The sequence below is a fragment of the Ambystoma mexicanum genome (genome assembly GCF_040938575.1).
Source record: "Ambystoma mexicanum isolate Mex_15411 chromosome 12 unlocalized genomic scaffold, UKY_AmexF1_1 Mex_chr12_unloc.1, whole genome shotgun sequence".
NCBI lineage: Eukaryota > Metazoa > Chordata > Amphibia > Caudata > Ambystomatidae > Ambystoma > Ambystoma mexicanum.
Window position 1 is genome coordinate 13,897,665 of NW_027182322.1, and position 18,704 is coordinate 13,916,368.

Below are 18,704 nucleotides of genomic sequence, written 5' to 3' on the forward strand. Positions count from 1 at the left end.
TGCAACTGAATCAAAAGCAGTCCGCCTTCCATTGCAACAGGAACATATTGCTGATAAGCAATAAAACATTACTGCCAGAAACTTGGCACTTTCCTAATGTATCCTTCCTTCAGAAACATGGTCTTTATAACAGCTGTAAATGAGATAGACCAAAAACACGACACCCTACACTCAGACATTTGTTTCTAGCGACATATAAAGTAAAATCTTCTTTCAAAGCTATTTATGGTATATTCTCTTTGTGTTTTTGTATTGTTAACCAATTGTATGTCTGCACTTTTTATCCAGTTCTTTTTTATTAAGGTATGGAATTGTTGTCCAAACGTATTCAGTTTGCAAGAAAATACAGTAATACCCTATTCTCCGAATTCATCCCTAAAGGAACAAAGGTGTAGTTCAAGGTTTCACCCAGAAGTGTGATTCTTCTACAGACATTTTATGTTTCAGAAAACAATTATTCTTTCTTGTATCACAGAAGGCTTGATAATATGATGTGAAGTAAACACTGGATTGACAAAACTTCGATCATCCCTTACTGTACTCAAGTGGATTTTCATCTGGCTCTGTGGCGCAATGGATAGCGCGTTGGACTTCTAAGTGAATTGGCAAAGTCATTCAAAGGTTGTGGGTTCGAATCCCACCAGAGTCGCATTTTTTACTTTCTTATTCAAACAAGGAACATTATGCATGTGAGGAATGTTTATTTTTGGCCGATGCTTTAATCTTAGTATTTGACCCAAGTTGAACCTATGTATCTAATACAGCATGCAACTGAATCAAAAGCAGTCTGCCTTCCATTGCAACAGGAACATATTGCTCATAAGCAATACAACATCACTGCCAGAAACTTGGCACTTTTCTAATGTATCCTTCCTTCAGAAACATTGTCTTTATAATAGCTGTAAATGAGATAGACCAAAAACACGACACCCTACACTCAGACATTTGTTTCTAGCGACATATAAAGTAAAATCTTCTTTCAAAGCTATTTATGGTATATTCTCTTTGTGTTTTTGTATTGTTAACAATTGTATGTCTGCACTTTTTATCCAGTTCTTTTTTATTAAGGTATGGAATTGTTGTCCAAACCAATTCACTTGGCAAGAAAATACTGTAATACCCTATTCTCTGAATTTCTCCCCAAGCAAACAAAGGTGCAGTTCAAGGTTTCACCCCGAACTGTGATTCTTGCTACAGACATTTTATGTTTCAGAAAACAATCATTCTTTCATGTATCCCAGAAGGCTTGACAAAATGATGTGAAGTAAACACTGGATTGACAAAACTTCGATCATCCCTTACTGTACGAAAGTGGATTTTTATCTGGCTCTGTGGCGCAATGGATAGCGCATTGGACTTCTAAGTGAATTGGCAAAGTCATTTAAAGGTTGTGGGTTCGAATCCCACCAGAGTCGAATTTTTTACTTTCTTATTGAAACAAGGAACATTATGCATGTGAGGAATGTCTATTTTTGGCCGATGCTTTAATCTTAGTATTTGACCCAAGTTGAACCTATGTATCTAATACAGCATGCAACTGAATCAAAAGCAGTCTGCCTTCCATTGCAACAGGAACATATTGCTCATAAGCAATACAACATCACTGCCAGAAACTTTGCACTTTCCTAATGTATCCTTCCTTCAGAAACATTGTCTTTATAATAGCTGTAAATGAGATAGACCAAAAACACAACACCCTACACTCAGACATTTGTTTCTAGCGACATATAAAGTAAAATATTCTTTCAAAGCTATTTATGGTATATTCTCTTTGTGTTTTTGTATTGTTAAAGAAATTGTATGGCTGCACTTTTTATCCAGTTCTTTTTTATTAAGGTATGGAATTGTTGTCCAAACGTATTCAGTTTGCAAGAAAATACAGTAATACCCTATTCTCCGAATTTATCCCTAAAGGAACAAAGGTGTAGTTCAAGGTTTCACCCAGAAGTGTGATTCTTCTACAGACATTTTATGTTTCAGAAAACAATTATTCTTTCTTGTATCCCAGAAGGCTTGATAATATGATGTGAAGTAAACACTGGATTGACAAAACTTCGATCATCCCTTAATGTACGCAAGTTGATTATCATCGGGCTCTGTGGCACAATGGATAGCGCGTTGGACTTCTAAGTGAATTGGCAAAGTCATTCAAAGGTTGTGGGTTCGAATCCCACCAGCGTTGAATTTTTTACTTTCTTATTCAAACAAGGAACATTATGCATGTGAGGAATGTTTATTTTTGGCCGATGCTTTAATCTTAGTATTTGACCCAAGTTGAACCTATGTATCTAATACAGAATGCAACTGAATCAAAAGCAGTCTGCCTTCCATTGCAACAGGAACATATTGCTCATAAGCAATACAACATTACTGCCAGAAACTTGGCACTTTCCTAATGTAGCCTTCCTTCAGAAACATTGTCTTTATAATAGCTGTAAATGAGATAGACCAAAAACACGACACCCTACACTCAGACATTTGTTTCTAGCGACATATAAAGTAAAATCTTCTTTCAAAGCTATTTATGGTATATTCTCTTTGTGTTTTTGTATTGTTAACCAATTGTATGTCTGCACTTTTTATCCAGTTCTTTTTTATTAAGGTATGGAATTGTTGTCCAAACCAATTCACTTGGAAAGAAAATACTGTAATACCCTATTCTCTGAATTTCTCCCCAAGCGAACAAAGGTGCAGTTCAAGGTTTCACCCCGAACTGTGATTCTTGCTACAGACATTTAATGTTTCATAAAACAATCATTCTTTCATGTATCCCAGAAGGCTTGATAATATGATGTGAAGTAAACACTGGATTGACAAAACTTCGATCATCCCTTACTGTAGGCAAGTGGATTTTCATCTGGCTCTGTGGCGCAATGGATAGCGCGTTGGACTTCTAAGTGATTTGGCAAAGTCATTCAAAGGTTGTGGGTTTGAATCCCACCAGAGTCGCATTTTTTACTTTCTTATTCGAACAAGGAACATTATGCATGTGAGGAATGTTTATTTTTGGCCGATGCTTTAATCTTAGTATTTGACCCAAGTTGAACCTATGTATCTAATACAGCATGCAACTGAATCAAAAGCAGTCTGCCTTCCATTGCAACAGGAACATATTGCTCATAAGCAATAAAACATTACTGCCAGAAACTTGGCACTTTCCTAATGTATCCTTCCTTCAGAAACATTGTCTTTATAATAGCTGTAAATGAGATAGACCAAAAACACGACACTCTACACTCAGACATTTGTTTCTAGCGACATATAAAGTAAAATCTTCTTTCAATGCTATTTATGGTATATTCTCTTTGTGTTTTTGTATTGTTAACCAATTGTATGTCTGCACTTTTTATCCAGTTCTTTTTTATTAAGGTATGGAATTGTGGTCCAAACCAATTCACTTGGCAAGAAAATACTGTAATACCCTATTCTCTGAATTTCTCCCCAAGCGAACAAAGGTGCAGTTCAAGGTTTCACAAAGAAGTGTGATTCTTGCTACAGACATTTTATGTTTCAGAAAACAATCATTCTTTCATGTATCCCAGAAGGCTTGATAATGTGATGTGAAGTAAACACTGGATTGACAAAACTTCGGTCATCCCTTACTGTACGCAAGTGGTTTTTTATCTGGCTCTGTGGCGCAATGGATAGCTCGTTGGACTTCTAAGTGAATTTGCAAAGTCATTCAAAGGTTGTGGGTTTGAATCCCACCTGAGTCGCATTTTTTACTTTCTTATTCAAACAAGGAACATTATGCATGTGAGGAATGTCTATTTTTGGCCGATGCTTTAATCTTAGTATTTGACCCAAGTTGAACCTATGTATCTAATACAGCATGCAACTGAATCAAAAGCAGTCTGCCTTCCATTGCAACAGGAACATATTGCTCATAAGCAATACAACATCACTGCCAGAAACTTTGCACTTTCCTAATGTATCCTTCCTTCAGAAACATTGTCTTTATAATAGCTGTAAATGAGATAGACCAAAAACACAACACCCTACACTCAGACATTTGTTTCTAGCGACATATAAAGTAAAATATTCTTTCAAAGCTATTTATGGTATATTCTCTTTGTGTTTTTGTATTGTTAAAGAAATTGTATGGCTGCACTTTTTATCCAGTTCTTTTTTATTAAGGTATGGAATTGTTGTCCAAACGTATTCAGTTTGCAAGAAAATACAGTAATACCCTATTCTCCGAATTTATCCCTAAAGGAACAAAGGTGTAGTTCAAGGTTTCACCCAGAAGTGTGATTCTTCTACAGACATTTTATGTTTCAGAAAACAATTATTCTTTCTTGTATCCCAGAAGGCTTGATAATATGATGTGAAGTAAACACTGGATTGACAAAACTTCGATCATCCCTTAATGTACGCAAGTTGATTATCATCGGGCTCTGTGGCACAATGGATAGCGCGTTGGACTTCTAAGTGAATTGGCAAAGTCATTCAAAGGTTGTGGGTTCGAATCCCACCAGCGTTGAATTTTTTACTTTCTTATTCAAACAAGGAACATTATGCATGTGAGGAATGTTTATTTTTGGCCGATGCTTTAATCTTAGTATTTGACCCAAGTTGAACCTATGTATCTAATACAGAATGCAACTGAATCAAAAGCAGTCTGCCTTCCATTGCAACAGGAACATATTGCTCATAAGCAATACAACATTACTGCCAGAAACTTGGCACTTTCCTAATGTAGCCTTCCTTCAGAAACATTGTCTTTATAATAGCTGTAAATGAGATAGACCAAAAACACGACACCCTACACTCAGACATTTGTTTCTAGCGACATATAAAGTAAAATCTTCTTTCAAAGCTATTTATGGTATATTCTCTTTGTGTTTTTGTATTGTTAACCAATTGTATGTCTGCACTTTTTATCCAGTTCTTTTTTATTAAGGTATGGAATTGTTGTCCAAACCTATTCACTTGGCAAGAAAATACTGTAATACCCTATTCTCTGAATTTCTCCCCAAGCGAACAAAGGTGCAGTTCAAGGTTTCACACAGAAGTGTGATTCTTGCTACAGACATTTTATGTTTCAGAAAACAATCATTCTTTCATGTATCCCAGAAGGCTTGATAATGTGATGTGAAGTAAACACTGGATTGACAAAACTTCGATCATCCCTTACTGTACGCAAGTGGATTTTCATCTGGCTCTGTGGCGCAATGGATAGCGTGTTGGACTTCTAAGTACATTGGCAAAGTCCTTCAAAGGTTGTGGGTTCGAATCCCACCAGAGTCGCATTTTTTACTTTCTAATTCAAACAAGGAACATTATGCATGTGAGGAATGTTTATTTTTGGCCGATGCTTTAATCTTAGTATTTGACCCAAGTTGAACCTATGTATCTAATACAGCATGCAACTGAATCTAAAAGCAGTCCGCCTTCCATTGCAACAGGAACATATTGCTGATAAGCAATAAAACATTACTGCCAGAAACTTGGCACTTTCCTAATGTATCCTTCCTTCAGAAACATGGTCTTTATAACAGCTGTAAATGAGATAGACCAAAAACACGACACCCTACACTCAGACATTTGTTTCTAGCGACATATAAAGTAAAATCTTCTTTCAAAGCTATTTATGGTATATTCTCTTTGTGTTTTTGTATTGTTAACCAATTGTATGTCTGCACTTTTTATCCAGTTCTTTTTTATTAAGGTATGGAATTGTTGTCCAAACCAATTCACTTGGCAAGAAAATACTGTAATACCCTATTCTCTGAATTTCTCCCCAAGCAAACAAAGGTGCAGTTCAAGGTTTCACCCCGAACTGTGATTCTTGCTACAGACATTTTATGTTTCAGAAAACAATCATTCTTTCATGTATCCCAGAAGGCTTGATAATGTGATGTGAAGTAAACACTGGATTGACAAAACTTCGATCATCCCTTACTGTACGCAAGTGGATTTTCATCTGGCTCTGTGGCGCAATGGATAGCGTGTTGGACTTCTAAGTACATTGGCAAAGTCCTTCAAAGGTTGTGGGTTCGAATCCCACCAGAGTCGCATTTTTTACTTTCTAATTCAAACAAGGAACATTATGCATGTGAGGAATGTTTATTTTTGGCCGATGCTTTAATCTTAGTATTTGACCCAAGTTGAACCTATGTATCTAATACAGCATGCAACTGAATCAAAAGCAGTCTGCCTTCCATTGCAACAGGAACATATTGCTCATAAGCAATCATCACTGCCAGAAACTTGGCACTTTTCTAATGTATCCTTCCTTCAGAAACATTGTCTTTATAATAGCTGTAAAGGAGATAGACCAAAAACACGACACCCTACACTCAGACATTTGTTTCTAGCGACATATAAAGTAAAATCTTCTTTCAAAGCTATTTATGGTATATTCTCTTTGTGTTTTTGTATTGTTAACCAATTGTATGTCGGCACTTTTTATCCAGTTCTTTTTTATTAAGGTATGAAATTGTTGTCCAAACCAATTCACTTGGAAAGAAAATACTGTAATACCCTATTCTCTGAATTTCTCCCCAAGCGAACAAAGGTGCAGTTCAAGGTTTCACCCCGAACTGTGATTCTTGCTACAGACATTTAATGTTTCATAAAACAATCATTCTTTCATGTATCCCAGAAGGCTTGATAATATGATGTGAAGTAAACACTGGATTGACAAAACTTCGATCATCCCTTACTGTAGGCAAGTGGATTTTCATCTGGCTCTGTGGCGCAATGGATAGCGCGTTGGACTTCTAAGTGATTTGGCAAAGTCATTCAAAGGTTGTGGGTTTGAATCCCACCAGAGTCGCATTTTTTACTTTCTTATTCGAACAAGGAACATTATGCATGTGAGGAATGTTTATTTTTGGCCGATGCTTTAATCTTAGTATTTGACCCAAGTTGAACATATGTATCTAATACAGCATGCAACTGAATCAAAAGCAGTCTGCCTTCCATTGCAACAGGAACATATTGCTCATAAGCAATAAAACATTACTGCCAGAAACTTGGCACTTTCCTAATGTATCCTTCCTTCAGAAACATTGTCTTTATAATAGCTGTAAATGAGATAGACCAAAAACACGACACCCTACACTCAGACATTTGTTTCTAGCGACATATAAAGTAAAATCTTCTTTTAATGCTATTTATGGTATATTCTCTTTGTGTTTTTGTATTGTTAACCAATTGTATGTCTGCACTTTTTATCCAGTTCTTTTTTATTAAGGTATGGAATTGTTGTCCAAACCTATTCACTTGGCAAGAAAATACTGTAATACCCTATTCTCTGAATTTCTCCCCAAGCGAACAAAGGTGCAGTTCAAGGTTTCACACAGAAGTGTGATTCTTGCTACAGACATTTTATGTTTCAGAAGTCAATCATTCTTTCTTGTATCCCAGAAGGCTTGATAATATGATGTGAAGTAAACACTGGATTGACAAAACTTCGATCATCCCTTACTGTACGCAAGTTGATTTTCATCTGGGTCTGTGGCGCAATGGATAGTGCATTGGACTTCTAAGTGAATTTGCAAAGTCATTCAAAGGTTGTGGGTTCGAATCCCACCAGAGTAGCATTTTTTACTTTCTTATTCAAACAAGCAACATTATGCATGTGAGGAATGTTTATTTTTGGCCGATGCTTTAATCTTAGTATTTGACCCAAGTTGAACCTATGTATCTAATACAGCATGCAATTGAATCAAAAGCAGTCCGCCTTCCATTGCAACAGGAACATATTGCTCATAAGCAATACAACATTACTGCCAGAAACTTGGCACTTTCCTAATGTATCCTTCCTTCAGAAACATTGTCTTTATAATAGCTGTAAATGAGATAGACCAAAAACACGACACCCTACACTCAGACATTTGTTTATAGCGACATATAAAGTAAAATCTTCTTTCAAAGCTATTTATGGTATATTCTCTTTGTGTTTTGTATTGTTAACCAATTGTATGTCTGCACTTTTTATCCAGTTTTTTTTTATTAAGGTATGGAATTGTTGTCCAAACCTATTCACTTGGCAAGAAAATACTGTAATACCCTATTCTCTGAATTTCTCCCCAAGCGAACAAAGGTGCAGTTCAAGGTTTCACACAGAAGTGTGATTCTTGCTACAGACATTTTATGTTTCAGAAGTCAATCATTCTTTCTTGTATCCCAGAAGGCTTGATAATATGATGTGAAGTAAACACTGGATTGACAAAAATTCGATCATCCCTTACTGTACGCAAGTTGATTTTCATCTGGCTCTGTGGCGCAATGGATAGTGCATTGGACTTCTAAGTGAATTTGCAAAGTCATTCAAAGGTTGTGGGTTCGAATCCCACCAGAGTAGCATTTTTTACTTTCTTATTCAAACAAGCAACATTATGCATGTGAGGAATGTTTATTTTTGGCCGATGCTTTAATCTTAGTATTTGACCCAAGTTGAACCTATGTATCTAATAGAGCATGCAATTGAATCAAAAGCAGTCCGCCTTCCATTGCAACAGGAACATATTGCTCATAAGCAATACAACATTACTGCCAGAAACTTGGCACTTTCCTAATGTATCCTTCCTTCAGAAACATGGTCTTTATAACAGCTGTAAATGAGATAGACCAAAAACACGACACCCTACACTCAGACATTTGTTTCTAGCGACATATAAAGTAAAATCTTCTTTCAAAGCTATTAATGGTATATTCTCTTTGTGTTTTTGTATTGTTAACCAATTGTATGCCTGCACTTTTTATCCAGTTCTTTTTTATTAAGGTATGGGATTGTTGTCCAAACCTATTCACTTGGCAAGAAAATACTGTAATACCCTATTCTCTGAATTTCTCCCCAAGCGAACAAAGGTGCAGTTCAAGGTTTCACACAGAAGTGTGATTCTTGCTACAGACATTTTATGTTTCAGAAAACAATCATTCTTTCATGTATCCCAGAAGGCTTGATAATGTGATGTGAAGTAAACACTGGATTGACAAAACTTCGATCATCCCTTACTGTACGCAAGTGGTTTTCCATCTGGCTCTGTGGCACAATGGATAGCGCGTTGGACTTCTAAGTGAATTTGCAAAGTCATTCAAAGGTTGTGGGTTCGAATCCCACCAGAGTAGCATTTTTTACTTTCTTATTCAAACAAGGAACATTATGCATGTGAGGAATGTTTATTTTTGGCCGATGCTTTAATCTTAGTATTTGACCCAAGTTGAACCTATGTATCTAATACAGCATGCAACTGAATCAAAAGCAGTCTGCCTTCCATTGCAACAGGAACATATTGCTCATAAGCAATACAACATCACTGCCAGAAACTTGGCACTTTTCTAATGTATCCTTCCTTCAGAAACATTGTCTTTATAATAGCTGTAAATGAGATAGACCAAAAACACGACACCCTACACTCAGACATTTGTTTCTAGCGACATATAAAGTAAAATCTTCTTTCAAAGCTATTTATGGTATATTCTCTTTGTGTTTTTGTATTGTTAACAATTGTATGTCTGCACTTTTTATCCAGTTCTTTTTTATTAAGGTATGGAATTGTTGTCCAAACCAATTCACTTGGCAAGAAAATACTGTAATACCCTATTCTCTGAATTTCTCCCCAAGCGAACAAAGGTGCAGTTCAAGGTTTCACCCCGAACTGTGATTCTTGCTACAGACATTTTATGTTTCAGAAAACAATCATTCTTTCATGTATCCCAGAAGGCTTGACAATATGATGTGAAGTAAACACTGGATTGACAAAACTTCGATCATCCCTTACTGTACGAAAGTGGATTTTTATCTGGCTCTGTGGCGCAATGGATAGCGCATTGGACTTCTAAGTGAATTGGCAAAGTCATTCAAAGGTTGTGGGTTCGAATCCCACCAGAGTCGAATTTTTTACTTTCTTATTCAAACAAGGAACATTATGCATGTGAGGAATGTTTATTTTTGGCCGATGCTTTAATCTTAGTATTTGACCCAAGTTGAACCTATGTATCTAATACAGCATGCAACTGAATCGAAAGCAGTCTGCCTTCCATTGCAACAGGAACATATTGCTCATAAGCAATACAACATCACTGCCAGAAACTTGGCACTTTCCTAATGTATCCTTCCTTCAGAAACATTGTCTTTATAATAGCTGTAAATGAGATAGACCAAAAACACGACACCCTACACTCAGACATTTGTTTCTAGCGACATATAAAGTAAAATCTTCTTTCAAAGCTATTTATGGTATATTCTCTTTGTGTTTTTGTATTGTTAACCAATTGTATGTCTGCACTTTTTATCCAGTTCTTTTTTATTAAGGTATGGAATTGTTGTCCAAACCAATTCACTTGGCAAGAAAATACTGTAATACCCTATTCTCTGAATTTCTCCCCAAGCGAACAAAGGTGCAGTTCAAGGTTTCACAAAGAAGTGTGATTCTTGCTACAGACATTTTATGTTTCAGAAAACAATCATTCTTTCATGTATCCCAGAAGGCTTGATAATGTGATGTGAAGTAAACACTGGATTGACAAAACTTCGATCATCCCTTACTGTACGCAAGTGGATTTTTATCTGGCTCTGTGGCGCAATGGATAGCGCGTTGGACTTCTAAGTGAATTTGCAAAGTCATTCAAAGGTTGTGGGTTTGAATCCCACCAGAGTCGCATTTTTTACTTTCTTATTCAAACAAGGAACATTGTGCATGTGAGGAATGTCTATTTTTGGCCGATGCTTTAATCTTAGTATTTGACCCAAGTTGAACCTATGTATCTAATACAGCATGCAACTGAATCAAAAGCAGTCCGCCTTCCATTGCAACAGGAACATATTGCTGATAAGCAATAAAACATTACTGCCAGAAACCTGGCACTTTCCTAATGTATCCTTCCTTCAGAAACATGGTCTTTATAACAGCTGTAAATGAGATAGACCAAAAACACGACACCCTACACTCAGACATTTGTTTCTAGCGACATATAAAGTAAAATCTTCTTTCAAAGCTATTTATGGTATATTCTCTTTGTGTTTTTGTATTGTTAACCAATTGTATGTCTGCACTTTTTATCCAGTTCTTTTTTATTAAGGTATGGAATTGTTGTCCAAACCTATTCACTTGGCAAGAAAATACTGTAATACCCTATTCTCTGAATTTCTCCCCAAGCGAACAAAGGTGCAGTTCAAGGTTTCACACAGAAGTGTGATTCTAGCTACAGACATTTTATGTTTCAGAAAACAATCATTCTTTCATGTATCCCAGAAGGCTTGATAATGTGATGTGAAGTAAACACTGGATTGACAAAACTTTGATCATCCCTTACTGTACGCAAGTGGATTTTCATCTGGCTCTGTGGCGCAATGGATAGTGCGTTGGACTTCTAAATAAATTGGCAAAGTCATTCAAAGGTTGTGGGTTCGAATCCCACCAGAGTAGCATTTTTTACTTTCTTATTCAAACAAGCAACATTATGCATGTGAGGAATGTTTATTTTTGGCCGATGCTTTAATCTTAGTATTTGACCCAAGTTGAACCTATGTATCTAATACAGCATGCAACTGAATCAAAAGCAGTCTGCCTTCCATTGCAACAGGAACATATTGCTGATAAGCAATAAAACTTTACTGCCAGAAACTTGGCACTTTCCTAATGTATCCTGCCTTCAGAAACATGGTCTTTATAACAGCTGTAAATGAGATAGACCAAAAACACGACACCCTACACTCAGACATTTGTTTATAGCGACATATAAAGTAAAATCTTCTTTCAAAGCTATTTATGGTATAGTCTCTTTGTGTTTTTGTATTGTTAACCAATTGTATGTCTGCACTTTTTATCCAGTTCTTTTTTATTAAGGTATGGAATTGTTGTCCAAACCAATTCACTTGGCAAGAAAATACTGTAATACCCTATTCTCTGAATTTCTCCCCAAGCGAACAAAGGTGCAGTTCAAGGTTTCACAAAGAAGTGTGATTCTTGCTACAGACATTTTATGCTTCAGAAAACAATCATTCTTTCATGTATCCCAGAAGGCTTGATAATGTGATGTGAAGTAAACACTGGATTGACAAAACTTCGATCATCCCTTACTGTACGCAAATGGATTTTTATCTGGCTCTGTGGAGCAATGGGTGCGCGTTGGACTTCTACGTGAATTTGCAAAGTCATTCAAAGGTTGTGGGTTTGAATCCCACAAGAGTCGCATTTTTTACTTTCTTATTCAAACAAGGAACATTATGCATGTGAGGAATGTCTATTTTTGGCCGATGCTTTAATCTTAGTATTTGACCCAAGTTGAACCTATGTATCTAATACAGCATGCAACTGAATCAAAAGCAGTCTGCCTTCCATTGCAACAGGAACATATTGCTCATAAGCAATACAACATCACTGCCAGAAACTTTGCACTTTCCTAATGTATCCTTCCTTCAGAAACATTGTTTTTATAATAGCTGTAAATGAGATAGACCAAAAACACGACACCCTACACTCAGACATATGTTTCTAGCGACATATAAAGTAAAATCTTCTTTCAAAGCTATTTATGGTATATTCTCTTTGTGTTTTTGTATTGTTAACCAATTGTATGGCTGCACTTTTTATCCAGTTCTTTTCTATTAAGGTATGGAATTGTTGTCCAAACCTATTCACTTGGCAAGAAAATACTGTAATACCCTATTCTCTGAATTTCTCCCCAAGCGAACAAAGGTGCAGTTCAAGGTTTCACACAGAAGTGTGATTCTAGCTACAGACATTTTATGTTTCAGAAAACAATCATTCTTTCATGTATCCCAGAAGGCTTGATAATGTGATGTGAAGTAAACACTGGATTGACAAAACTTCGATCATCCCTTACTGTACGCAAGCGGATTTTCATCTGGTTCTGTGGCGCAATGGTTAGCGCATTGGACTTCTAAAAAAATTGGCAAAGTCATTCAAAGGTTGTGGGTTAGAATCCCACCAGAGTATCATTTTTTACTTTCTTATTCAAACAAGCAACATTATGCATGTGAGGAATGTTTATTTTTGGCCAATGCTTTAATCTTAGTATTTGACCCAAGTTGAACCTATGTATCTAATACAGCATGCAACTGAATCAAAAGCAGTCCGCCTTCCATTGCAACAGGAACATATTGCTGATAAGCAATAAAACATTACTGCCAGAAACTTGGCACTTTCCTAATGTATCCTTCCTTCAGAAACATGGTCTTTATAACAGCTGTAAATGAGATAGACCAAAAACACGACACCCTACACTCAGACATTTGTTTCTAGCGACATATAAAGTAAAATCTTCTTTCAAAGCTATTTATGGTATATTCTCTTTGTGTTTTTGTATTGTTAACCAATTGTATGTCTGCACTTTTTATCCAGTTCTTTTTTATTAAGGTATGGAATTGTTGTCCAAACGTATTCAGTTTGCAAGAAAATACAGTAATACCCTATTCTCCGAATTCATCCCTAAAGGAACAAAGGTGTAGTTCAAGGTTTCACCCAGAAGTGTGATTCTTCTACAGACATTTTATGTTTCAGAAAACAATTATTCTTTCTTGTATCACAGAAGGCTTGATAATATGATGTGAAGTAAACACTGGATTGACAAAACTTCGATCATCCCTTAATGTACGCAAGTTGATTATCATCGGGCTCTGTGGCACAATGGATAGCGCGTTGGACTTCTAAGTGAATTGGCAAAGTCATTCAAAGGTTGTGGGTTCGAATCCCACCAGCGTTGAATTTTTTACTTTCTTATTCAAACAAGGAACATTATGCATGTGAGGAATGTTTATTTTTGGCCGATGCTTTAATCTTAGTATTTGACCCAAGTTGAACCTATGTATCTAATACAGAATGCAACTGAATCAAAAGCAGTCTGCCTTCCATTGCAACAGGAACATATTGCTCATAAGCAATACAACATTACTGCCAGAAACTTGGCACTTTCCTAATGTAGCCTTCCTTCAGAAACATTGTCTTTATAATAGCTGTAAATGAGATAGACCAAAAACACGACACCCTACACTCAGACATTTGTTTCTAGCGACATATAAAGTAAAATCTTCTTTCAAAGCTATTTATGGTATATTCTCTTTGTGTTTTGTATTGTTAACCAATTGTATGTCTGCACTTTTTATCCAGTTCTTTTTTATTAAGGTATGGAATTGTTGTCCAAACCTATTCACTTGGCAAGAAAATACTGTAATACCCTATTCTCTGAATTTCTCCCCAAGCGAACAAAGGTGCAGTTCAAGGTTTCACACAGAAGTGTGATTCTTGCTACAGACATTTTATGTTTCAGAAAACAATCATTCTTTCATGTATCCCAGAAGGCTTGATAATGTGATGTGAAGTAAACACTGGATTGACAAAACTTCGATCATCCCTTACTGTACGCAAGTGGATTTTCATCTGGCTCTGTGGCGCAATGGATAGCGTGTTGGACTTCTAAGTACATTGGCAAAGTCCTTCAAAGGTTGTGGGTTCGAATCCCACCAGAGTCGCATTTTTTACTTTCTAATTCAAACAAGGAACATTATGCATGTGAGGAATGTTTATTTTTGGCCGATGCTTTAATCTTAGTATTTGACCCAAGTTGAACCTATGTATCTAATACAGCATGCAACTGAATCAAAAGCAGTCCGCCTTCCATTGCAACAGGAACATATTGCTGATAAGCAATAAAACATTACTGCCAGAAACTTGGCACTTTCCTAATGTATCCTTCCTTCAGAAACATGGTCTTTATAACAGCTGTAAATGAGATAGACCAAAAACACGACACCCTACACTCAGACATTTGTTTCTAGCGACATATAAAGTAAAATCTTCTTTCAAAGCTATTTATGGTATATTCTCTTTGTGTTTTTGTATTGTTAACCAATTGTATGTCTGCACTTTTTATCCAGTTCTTTTTTATTAAGGTATGGAATTGTTGTCCAAACCAATTCACTTGGCAAGAAAATACTGTAATACCCTATTCTCTGAATTTCTCCCCAAGCAAACAAAGGTGCAGTTCAAGGTTTCACCCCGAACTGTGATTCTTGCTACAGACATTTTATGTTTCAGAAAACAATCATTCTTTCATGTATCCCAGAAGGCTTGACAATATGATGTGAAGTAAACACTGGATTGACAAAACTTCGATCATCCCTTACTGTACGAAAGTGGATTTTTATCTGGCTCTGTGGCGCAATGGATAGCGCATTGGACTTCTAAGTGAATTGGCAAAGTCATTTAAAGGTTGTGGGTTCGAATCCCACCAGAGTCGAATTTTTTACTTTCTTATTCTAACAAGGAACATTATGCATGTGAGGAATGTTTATTTTTGGCCGATGCTTTAATCTTAGTATTTGACCCAAGTTGAACCTATGTATCTAATACAGCATGCAACTGAATCGAAAGCAGTCTGCCTTCCATTGCAACAGGAATATATTGCTCATAAGCAATACAACATTACTGCCACAAACTTGGCACTTTCCTAATGTATCCTTCCTTCAGAAACATTGTCTTTATAATAGCTGTAAATGAGATAGACCAAAAACACGACACCCTACACTCAGACATTTGTTTCTAGCGACATATAAAGTAAAATCTTCTTTCAAAGCTATTTATGGTATATTCTCTTTGTGTTTTTGTATTGTTAACCAATTGTATGTCTGCACTTTTTATCCAGTTCTTTTTTTATTAAGGTATGGAATTGTTGTCCAAACCAATTCACTTGGAAAGAAAATACTGTAATACCCTATTCTCTGAATTTCTCCCCAAGCGAACAAAGGTGCAGTTCAAGGTTTCACCCCGAACTGTGATTCTTGCTACAGACATTTAATGTTTCATAAAACAATCATTCTTTCATGTATCCCAGAAGGCTTGATAATATGATGTGAAGTAAACACTGGATTGACAAAACTTCGATCATCCCTTACTGTAGGCAAGTGGATTTTCATCTGGCTCTGTGGCGCAATGGATAGCGCGTTGGACTTCTAAGTGATTTGGCAAAGTCATTCAAAGGTTGTGGGTTTGAATCCCACCAGAGTCGCATTTTTTACTTTCTTATTCGAACAAGGAACATTATGCATGTGAGGAATGTTTATTTTTGGCCGATGCTTTAATCTTAGTATTTGACCCAAGTTGAACCTATGTATCTAATACAGCATGCAACTGAATCAAAAGCAGTCTGCCTTCCATTGCAACAGGAACATATTGCTCATAAGCAATAAAACATTACTGCCAGAAACTTGGCACTTTCCTAATGTATCCTTCCTTCAGAAACATTGTCTTTATAATAGCTGTAAATGAGATAGACCAAAAACACGATACTCTACACTCAGACATTTGTTTCTAGCGACATATAAAGTAAAATCTTCTTTCAATGCTATTTATGGTATATTCTCTTTGTGTTTTTGTATTGTTAACCAATTGTATGTCTGCACTTTTTATCCAGTTCTTTTTTATTAAGGTATGGAATTGTTGTCCAAACCAATTCACTTGGCAAGAAAATACTGTAATACCCTATTCTCTGAATTTCTCCCCAAGCGAACAAAGGTGCAGTTCAAGGTTTCACAAAGAAGTGTGATTCTTGCTACAGACATTTTATGTTTCAGAAAACAATCATTCTTTCATGTATCCCAGAAGGCTTGATAATGTGATGTGAAGTAAACACTGGATTGACAAAACTTCGGTCATCCCTTACTGTACGCAAGTGGTTTTTTATCTGGCTCTGTGGCGCAATGGATAGCGCGTTGGACTTCTAAGTGAATTTGCAAAGTCATTCAAAGGTTGTGGGTTTGAATCCCACCTGAGTTGCATTTTTTACTTTCTTATTCAAACAAGGAACATTATGCATGTGAGGAATATCTATTTTTGGCCGATGCTTTAATCTTAGTATTTGACCCAAGTTGAACCTATGTATCTAATACAGCATGCAACTGAATCAAAAGCAGTCTGCCTTCCATTGCAACAGGAACATATTGCTCATAAGCAATACAACATCACTGCCAGAAACTTTGCACTTTCCTAATGTATCCTTCCTTCAGAAACATTGTCTTTATAATAGCTGTAAATGAGATAGACCAAAAACACAACACCCTACACTCAGACATTTGTTTCTAGCGACATATAAAGTAAAATATTCTTTCAAAGCTATTTATGGTATATTCTCTTTGTGTTTTTGTATTGTTAAAGAAATTGTATGGCTGCACTTTTTATCCAGTTCTTTTTTATTAAGGTATGGAATTGTTGTCCAAACGTATTCAGTTTGCAAGAAAATACAGTAATACCTTATTCTCCGAATTTATCCCTAAAGGAACAAAGGTGTAGTTCAAGGTTTCACCCAGAAGTGTGATTCTTCTACAGACATTTTATGTTTCAGAAAACAATTATTCTTTCTTGTATCCCAGAAGGCTTGATAATATGATGTGAAGTAAACACTGGATTGACAAAACTTCGATCATCCCTTAATGTACGCAAGTTGATTATCATCGGGCTCTGTGGCACAATGGATAGCGCGTTGGACTTCTAAGTGAATTGGCAAAGTCATTCAAAGGTTGTGGGTTCGAATCCCACCAGCGTTGAATTTTTTACTTTCTTATTCAAACAAGGAACATTATGCATGTGAGGAATGTTTATTTTTGGCCGATGCTTTAATCTTAGTATTTGACCCAAGTTGAACCTATGTATCTAATACAGCATGCAACTGAATCAAAAGCAGTCTGCCTTCCATTGCAACAGGAACATATTGCTCATAAGCAATACAACATTACTGCCAGAAACTTGGCACTTTCCTAATGTAGCCTTCCTTCAGAAACATTGTCTTTATAATAGCTGTAAATGAGATAGACCAAAAACACGACACCCTACACTCAGACATTTGTTTCTAGCGACATATAAAGTAAAATCTTCTTTCAAAGCTATTTATGGTATATTCTCTTTGTGTTTTTGTATTGTTAACCAATTGTATGTCTGCACTTTTTATCCAGTTCTTTTTTATTAAGGTATGGAATTGTTGTCCAAACCTATTCACTTGGCAAGAAAATACTGTAATACCCTATTCTCTGAATTTCTCCCCAAGCGAACAAAGGTGCAGTTCAAGGTTTCACACAGAAGTGTGATTCTTGCTACAGACATTTTATGTTTCAGAAAACAATCATTCTTTCATGTATCCCAGAAGGCTTGATAATGTGATGTGAAGTAAACACTGGATTGACAAAACTTCGATCATCCCTTACTGTACGCAAGTGGATTTTCATCTGGCTCTGTGGCGCAATGGATAGCGTGTTGGACTTCTAAGTACATTGGCAAAGTCTTTCAAAGGTTGTGGGTTCGAATCCCACCAGAGTCGCATTTTTTACTTTCTAATTCAAACAAGGAACATTATGCATGTGAGGAATGTTTATTTTTGGCCGATGCTTTAATCTTAGTATTTGACCCAAGTTGAACATATGTATCTAATACAGCATGCAACTGAATCAAAAGCAGTCTGCCTTCCATTGCAACAGGAACATATTGCTCATAAGCAATAAAACATTACTGCCAGAAACTTGGCACTTTCCTAATGTATCCTTCCTTCAGAAACATTGTCTTTATAATAGCTGTAAATGAGATAGACCAAAAACACGACACCCTACACTCAGACATTTGTTTCTAGCGACATATAAAGTAAAATCTTCTTTTAATGCTATTTATGGTATATTCTCTTTGTGTTTTTGTATTGTTAACCAATTGTATGTCTGCACTTTTTATCCAGTTCTTTTTTATTAAGGT

At 36.2% G+C, this 18,704-nt stretch overlaps 12 non-coding genes across 12 annotated transcripts; all 12 read left to right on the forward strand.

The window, feature by feature from the left end:
- The first annotated feature begins 559 nt into the window (after positions 1-559).
- TRNAR-UCU (transfer RNA arginine (anticodon UCU)) lies at positions 560-649 on the forward strand. Its single transcript is given in 2 exon segments — positions 560-596; positions 614-649. It is a non-coding gene; the product is annotated as a tRNA-Arg (tRNA).
- Positions 650-1,325: 676 nt separating this feature from the next.
- Positions 1,326-1,415, forward strand: TRNAR-UCU (transfer RNA arginine (anticodon UCU)). The gene is given in 2 exon segments: positions 1,326-1,362; positions 1,380-1,415. It is a non-coding gene; the product is annotated as a tRNA-Arg (tRNA).
- Positions 1,416-2,859: 1,444 nt separating this feature from the next.
- Positions 2,860-2,949, forward strand: TRNAR-UCU (transfer RNA arginine (anticodon UCU)). The gene is given in 2 exon segments: positions 2,860-2,896; positions 2,914-2,949. It is a non-coding gene; the product is annotated as a tRNA-Arg (tRNA).
- Positions 2,950-5,160: 2,211 nt separating this feature from the next.
- TRNAR-UCU (transfer RNA arginine (anticodon UCU)) lies at positions 5,161-5,250 on the forward strand. The gene is given in 2 exon segments: positions 5,161-5,197; positions 5,215-5,250. It is a non-coding gene; the product is annotated as a tRNA-Arg (tRNA).
- A 678-nt stretch (positions 5,251-5,928) lies between these two features.
- On the forward strand, positions 5,929-6,018 carry TRNAR-UCU (transfer RNA arginine (anticodon UCU)). Its single transcript is given in 2 exon segments — positions 5,929-5,965; positions 5,983-6,018. It is a non-coding gene; the product is annotated as a tRNA-Arg (tRNA).
- A 673-nt stretch (positions 6,019-6,691) lies between these two features.
- On the forward strand, positions 6,692-6,781 carry TRNAR-UCU (transfer RNA arginine (anticodon UCU)). Its single transcript is given in 2 exon segments — positions 6,692-6,728; positions 6,746-6,781. It is a non-coding gene; the product is annotated as a tRNA-Arg (tRNA).
- A 2,976-nt stretch (positions 6,782-9,757) lies between these two features.
- On the forward strand, positions 9,758-9,847 carry TRNAR-UCU (transfer RNA arginine (anticodon UCU)). The gene is given in 2 exon segments: positions 9,758-9,794; positions 9,812-9,847. It is a non-coding gene; the product is annotated as a tRNA-Arg (tRNA).
- Positions 9,848-10,524: 677 nt separating this feature from the next.
- Positions 10,525-10,614, forward strand: TRNAR-UCU (transfer RNA arginine (anticodon UCU)). The gene is given in 2 exon segments: positions 10,525-10,561; positions 10,579-10,614. It is a non-coding gene; the product is annotated as a tRNA-Arg (tRNA).
- A 3,742-nt stretch (positions 10,615-14,356) lies between these two features.
- On the forward strand, positions 14,357-14,446 carry TRNAR-UCU (transfer RNA arginine (anticodon UCU)). Its single transcript is given in 2 exon segments — positions 14,357-14,393; positions 14,411-14,446. It is a non-coding gene; the product is annotated as a tRNA-Arg (tRNA).
- Positions 14,447-15,123: 677 nt separating this feature from the next.
- Positions 15,124-15,213, forward strand: TRNAR-UCU (transfer RNA arginine (anticodon UCU)). Its single transcript is given in 2 exon segments — positions 15,124-15,160; positions 15,178-15,213. It is a non-coding gene; the product is annotated as a tRNA-Arg (tRNA).
- A 678-nt stretch (positions 15,214-15,891) lies between these two features.
- Positions 15,892-15,981, forward strand: TRNAR-UCU (transfer RNA arginine (anticodon UCU)). The gene is given in 2 exon segments: positions 15,892-15,928; positions 15,946-15,981. It is a non-coding gene; the product is annotated as a tRNA-Arg (tRNA).
- Positions 15,982-18,192: 2,211 nt separating this feature from the next.
- On the forward strand, positions 18,193-18,282 carry TRNAR-UCU (transfer RNA arginine (anticodon UCU)). Its single transcript is given in 2 exon segments — positions 18,193-18,229; positions 18,247-18,282. It is a non-coding gene; the product is annotated as a tRNA-Arg (tRNA).
- Positions 18,283-18,704: the final 422 nt, after the last annotated feature.